Source organism: Herpailurus yagouaroundi, unplaced genomic scaffold (assembly GCF_014898765.1).
Source record: "Herpailurus yagouaroundi ecotype Mexico unplaced genomic scaffold, PumYag 189, whole genome shotgun sequence".
Taxonomy (NCBI): domain Eukaryota; kingdom Metazoa; phylum Chordata; class Mammalia; order Carnivora; family Felidae; genus Herpailurus; species Herpailurus yagouaroundi.
Window position 1 is genome coordinate 6,984,887 of NW_024412420.1, and position 6,776 is coordinate 6,991,662.

At 38.3% G+C, this 6,776-nt stretch overlaps 1 long non-coding RNA gene across 1 annotated transcript in view; it reads right to left on the reverse strand.

The window, feature by feature from the left end:
* Positions 1–6,315, reverse strand: part of LOC121044766 (uncharacterized) — a 15,917-nt gene extending 9,602 nt beyond the window's left edge. Inside the window, exon 1 of the long non-coding RNA XR_005797465.1 lies at positions 6,176–6,315. This is a non-coding gene — a long non-coding RNA (uncharacterized LOC121044766). The remainder of the gene's footprint in view (positions 1–6,175) is intronic.
* Positions 6,316–6,776: the final 461 nt, after the last annotated feature.

Consider the following 6,776-nt stretch of genomic DNA (forward strand, 5'->3'; position numbering starts at 1 on the left):
TTTCCTTTCCTTTCCTTTCCTTTCCTTTCCTTTCCTTTCCTTTCCTTCCTCTGTCTCTGTCTCTGTCTCTGTCTCTATCTGTATCTCTATCTCTGTCATTACTATCAACAGTAAGGGGGGAAGGACTGACAAAGCCAAGAGAAAGGAGGGGTATAAAAATATAATCAGAGTAGGCAATATGTCTTAAGATGATATGGTAGGAAGAATAATGACATCCCTCTCTCCAAGAATCCACATCCTACCCCAGGAACCTGTGAATATATTACCTTAAATGGCCAAAGGGACTTTGCAGGTGGGATTAAGTTAAGGATCATGAGATACAGAGATTATCCTGAGTTACCCAGGTAGGCCCAAGTAATCACAAGGGTACTTATGAGGAGGAAACATTAGAGTGGAGAAAAGATGGAAGGATGGAAGCAGAGGTCAGAGAAGAAGGAAGAGGCTAAGCTGCTGGATTTGAAGATGGAGGAAGGGCCATGGGCAAAGGAATATAGGTGACCTCTAGAAGCACGAAAAGTCATGGAAACAAGTTCTTCTCTAGAGCCTCAGGAAGGAATATAGCCCTGCTGACCCATGCTAGACTTCTGATCTCCAGAATAATAAAATTTGTGCCACTATAAGCCACTAAGTTTATTGTAGCTTGTTATAGGAGCAATAGGGAACTAATAAATATGATTTATTTCTTTGGAAAGCCCACAATTATCACTTAAAGTCTCTTAGAGATGAAAAAAATTCAAAAGGATTTGTACCTATAAATCAGTATGTGGAAATCAATAGTTTTTTTTTAATACATCAACAATAGTTACTTAGCAAATATAATGAAAGAATGAATCTGATATACTACATCCACAGAAAATTTAAACCCCCCTAGAATTAACATAGCCTAGAAATGGAATACTTCAGTGGCTCTTAGTTTTGTCTGTATATTATAATCATCTGGGAGAAATAAAAATGCTAGTGCTCAGCCCTGACATTGGTCTGTTCTTAAGAGCTCCCCAGGGATTTCAACATGTAGCCAGATTTGAGAACCACTGGTAACCTCTGTTTTGAGTTGGGGCTGGAGGACCTATGGAGTTATAGTCACTTCAGATAAGATTATCAAGCCCACACTTGAGGATTGAGCATCTGTAAAGATGCTGCTCACAGCAATAAAAGAGAATTCAATAGGCACTTTGCAGGGAACACTGAAAAGACTTGGCCAAAAATTAAATGGAAAATGAAGGCAGCTAATTCAGTGATTATTCAAAGGCTTCAAAACTGGCAGAATTTGATGTCACAGACTAATACGAACAGGTATATAAGGGAATAGATATCCATATTGAGGAAAAAAGATGTTGGCATGTAGAAATGGAAGAGAAGGTGAGGAAAATGTGCGTTCTTTAAGTGATTGACAACAGACATTTGAGATCTCAGGAAAATTGGCATAACTAGATACAAAAATTTGGGCATCATCAGCCCATGGATTAAAGAGTGGGAGAGAGAAAAATAGCTTCACAGAAAAGCCTGTAAGAAAAGAAAGAGGAACAGTGACCAAAAGAGAAAAATAAGTAGATGTAGTGGGAGGTGTGCTACTATTACATAGAATTGCTACAACCAGGAGGAAATACAATTTTGGAAAGAGGTGTTCTGCAGGTTCAAAAACAAAATTAAAGCAAATAAAAAAGAGGAAATGAGGTTAGAGAAAAGTCATTGGATTTGACACTAGGAAAGCTATAAGGTAATTACTTATACCTATACCTTGAAAACCAAGTTGAGTGGCATTAGGTATAGAAAAGAATGTGAAATCCATTATCAAAACCACCAAGCATATTTGGAATGATGATTTTAGTCAATCGAATCTAAGTTAAGAGAAATGGATGCCTTTTCCTATCTGACCAATTAAGTTCAATAAATATGTATTGAGCATGAAACACAATATGGAAAATACTGAGTTTTGAAAAGCATCATTCATGTTGCCATAAAGTGTTTGTGATTTGGAACATGATTCAGTTGCTTTGACGGATATTTTGGTGGCTTTGTAGGTCACTGGTCACTTTGAATAAATGTCAGTGGGAAAGTGCTGGTACATGCCAAAAGCCCAAATGTAATAAAAATTCTCTGTCATCTGGTGCATCCCCAGACTGCCTCAAAACATGCAATATTGATTGATAAAACAACTTTTTGGCCATACTTTAAAAATTGCACTTTAAGTGTTTTTGAAGATGTTTCTGTGGGCATGTCTAATAAATTTACACTCTTGGTGGATAAAATTAGGGCTAGAAAGAATAGATGACTAGGATAAAATATCATTTGAGAAGAGATCAGATTCCCAGACGTTTTAATTGACCTAAAAATGATTCTTCTCTTTTGGTAATATATAAATAAATATATAATACTCAGAGACCTCAAAATCTATAATGGCTCAAACCCAATAAAAGTTTGTCTGACTCATGAAGAAAATATAATAGGTTTGGTCAGTGAGAGTCTGACCTTCTTGTGACTCAGGGACCCAGGCTCCTTCCAGTTCTCTGGTTCTTCAGGTCCTATGACCATTGTCTCTTTTGCATTCGGCTGATGGAAGGAGAAATAGAGTGGTAAAGAGCCACACCCATTTCCAAAAAGCTTTGTGAGGAAAGTGATATAAATCACCCCCTCCCCATTCCTTTAATGAGAATTATTCAATGGCCACCCATTGACGCAAGGTGGACTGTGTGGGAAAATGGATTTTATGTACACAAGGAGGTCTCTCCCACACTTTACGTATGAGATTTAAAAAATCAATAAGTTAGCATTTTAATAGTAATTCTGAATTGATATATCTAGAAGCTAGTTGCTAAGGGAGATGGCTGCTTGAAAACTAAGCCCCTTTGATTGTTTGATTTCATTTTGCAAATATACTGCAACCTGATGTTTTTTTAGTGGTGCTTCCAACCTAGTATCTAATTTATTGATATGCACACTTTCTCACTGTCTGTAGAATACAGTGTACAAACATAGTAACATAAATTCTGCAAGTGTCACATCACTGCTGCAATTATTTGTAATGTTCTCACCTTTTCCCTGCCTTGTCAGTGCTTTAACATGCAAGAGAGATATTTTTTTTTTTTGCTGAAGAACTCTTATTTAAGCAGTTTCATTAACAATAATAAAATACATCTCTCTGCAGATTTGTTTTGGGTAGGGCAGAGGCAGCATCGATTTTCTATATCTGGAAAAATGCAGGTCTCAAGGACAAGTGGCAGAGACCAAAGCTTAGGATGTAGAGCAAACAGCTGTATTTGTGCTGTCATTGGCCCAGGGTGCTTGGCTCTGCAGTTTGTGTCATAACATGGTAGATGCCAATTTTAATAAGGAAAAAGGAAGACAAGTAGTGCTAAAATGCAAATATCTGAAGCATTCTCATGAAGCTGAGCTGATTAAATTGCTTATTATGCTGAAGACGCCAACAGAAGTAAGAAAGAAGCAAGAATTTGTTGCCCAAAGCAGGTCTGATCATAGACTTATATCCTCCAGGTGCAATATATATCTTGAGTGCTTTTTCCAAGCAAGAGTAGAGATTGCTGTGTTTTTTTCTTCCCCCCTGCATGATAATAACTGCAGAATGAAGGTGATGGGCTCATGGTCGCTCCCCATGGGTCAGAAATTCATTATTATTTCTCTTTTTATTGCATCCATGCTGATGTATTTAATTTCACATAATGAAATGAGATGAAAGGAAAATAGAAATTGTGATAAAAATAATTTGGTATTTCAGGAGAGTCTTTATTTTCAGAGAATTGTGGTCTCGCAGGAATCCTGAACTTCATTGCCTCTCTCTCAGTCAGAGAACGTGACTGACGGCTGGAAAAGGAAATATACTGTGAACATTCTTTGACTTACTAGATACCTTGTCCATAAAAGGAAAATACTAGTGTAGAGAAGGCTCTTGGAGGAGGATTATGATGGAGAGTTTGGATGAGCTGTGTTGAATTTCCAATTTTAAGGTGAAATCTGAGGCCAGCTACACTATGATTTCTCTTCTTTTCTAAAAAAAATTTTAATGATCCTTAACATTCTGTATTTTATTGTGCTTTAGAGTGTATACCAGTCATCAACTTATGGCCTCACAGTTCCAGATCCACTTTTTAAAAAGTTTTTAAGTTAAACTTAATTAACATACAGTGTAATATTAGCTTCAGGTGTACAATACAATGATTGAACACTTCCATACATGACCTAGTACTCATCACAGCAAGTAAGTACACTTCTTAATCCCTGTCACTTATTTCACTCATCCACCCGTTCCTCCCCCACCCCCCCTTTTCTGGTAACCATCAGTTCTCTACAGTTAAGAGTCTGTTTCTTGGTTTGCCTCTCTTTTTTTCTCTTTGCTCATTTGTTTTGTTAAATTCCACATATGAATGAAATCATAAGGTATTTGTCTTTCTCTAACTTATTTCAATTAGCATAATACTCTCTAGCTTCACGTTTTTGCAAATGGCAAGATTTCATTCTTTTTATGGCTGAATAATGTTCCATTGTATGTATGTACCAAATCCACTTTTCTTTGTCCTTCATATTTCTAGAATTGAGGAGTAGAAACTTTCTCCGTTGCCGGCTGGAATAATGCTAGCTAGCCCTTGCCAGTAGAGGGCGCTGGAGGACCACTGCAAGAGGACCCAGTTTTTCTTGATTCTAGTGTTTTTCTTACTCCTATAGCAGGGCATTACTCCCATAATGGTGGCAGCTTCCCAACGAATGTCACTACCACCACCACGACCGCAGTGGGTGGCTTCCCAGGGAGTACCCCAGCAGCCCTTCCCTCCTTGCTAACGTCCACCATTGACACCTCAGTCTTCCTAAACCAATGGGCCACAGCCTTACCCTATTCAATGAGATCTGAATCTCAGCCCTGGGGAGGGAGGCTCTTTCCCAGTTTGTTTCTATCTTGAGTATTTTCTCTCAGCCCTAGAGGTTGTAGTTCCCTATATTTGCTATTGTTTAGAGTTCTCTTTACCCCCTTTAATAGTTAGTCTCTTTTCACTGGATAATAGTTCTTTATTTATTTTTTTTTTCTTGGCAAATTGCTCATGTAGTTTCTGTCTCCTGACTGGACACTCTGACAGATACAGAGTGCTTCTAGAATTTTCTTCTGTGACAGACTTGTCTGAGCAAGGATCTTAGGATTGCTTAGGATATTGGGAAAAGCCCATATAGTCAGTTCTGTATTCTACCCTTGTCACCAAGATGCCAGGAATGCCTGGTCTTGTGGCAGGACCTTTTGATACTAATGAACGGGTGTTATGTATTTTTTAGACATTAGAAAACTGTCTTGAAGTTGGGGCACCTGGCTGGCTCAGTTGGAAGAGCATGTGACTCTTGATCTCTGGGTCATGAGTTCAGTTGAGGCCCATGTGGGGTGTAGAGATTACTTAAATAAATAAAACTTTAAAGAACCTATTGTGAGGAAGTTAAAACAAAACACTGGATAAGACCCCATGGGAAACCCTCCCTTTCTAGGTTTGCAGTTCTCAACTCTTTCAGCAAATGCCCCAGCTGCTTTATATGGAATGTGGCATAGTGGCAGGAAAAAAGTGAACTGGGGATTGAGAAAGATGTTGCAGTGAATATACTTTGTTCATTCCTTTTGATTTGAGCTTATTTATTCCATTATCTACCTTTATTAAAATGGTGGACACTACTAAGAATCTATAATAGAGTGTTCTATGTCTTCACTGTTTATCCTCATGACATCGAGGAGACCCAGCTCCTCTGTCCTCAATAAATAGAGTATCTGAAATCTATATTAGCATTACAACAAATATAGTATCTGAAATGTATATTAGAGTGATTTTTGTAAATGACATGACAGATACATTTTATCTCTTCAGGATATTTTAAACAACAACAGTCAAATGCCAAGGGATGAATTTACTAAAATAGATAGGAGACATTATGAAGAAACTATAAAACTAAAGGACCATTCTAGCTGTCTATAACTGTTATAAAAAATTACACCAAATTTTAACAACTAATTCTGTAACAATCGTTAATTATCTAACACAGTTTCTGAGGGTCAGGGGTTTGGGAGAAGCTCAGTTGGATGTTTCTGGCTTGGGATTTCTTGAGAGGTTGCAGTTAAGATGTTGGCTAGGGTCATAGTTTTCTAAAGGCTTGACTGGGGTTAAAGGATTGGATTCCAAGATGGCTCACTTACATGGCTGGCAAGTTGGTATTGACTGTCAACAGGAGGCCACAGTTCCTCATTAACCAGACCTCTCTTCTAAGAGCTACTGGAGTATCATCACAACATGCTGACTGGCTCCCTCCAGAATGAGTAATCCAAGAGACAGTAGGAACAAAGTTTTTGGAATTCTGTATTGTGACTTCTACTCAAATCTGGAATTCTGGAATCGCTCAGAACAACCCAGATAAAATGTAGAAGAGGACTGCCCTAGGGCACTAACAACAGGAGATATGTATCACCAGAGACCATGTTGGAGGCTGGCTACCACTAGTGCTGAAAGAAGAAATGAACAGATTAAGAAAAGTACTGTATTTCCAGATGGGAAGACCAGTACTTTTAAAAATACCAATTCTCCCTGTGGAGCCTACTTGGGATTCTCTCTCTCTGCCCCTCCCTGACTTGCACTTTCTCTCTCAAAATAAATAAATAAACTTAAAAAAAGGAAAATGTTTAAAAAAGATGGGGGATGCTTGGGTGGAGGAGTCAGTTAAGTGTCTGACTTCGGCTTAGTTCATGATCTCACAGCTCATGGGTTCAAGCCCCACATCAGGCTCTGCACTGGCAGTGCAGG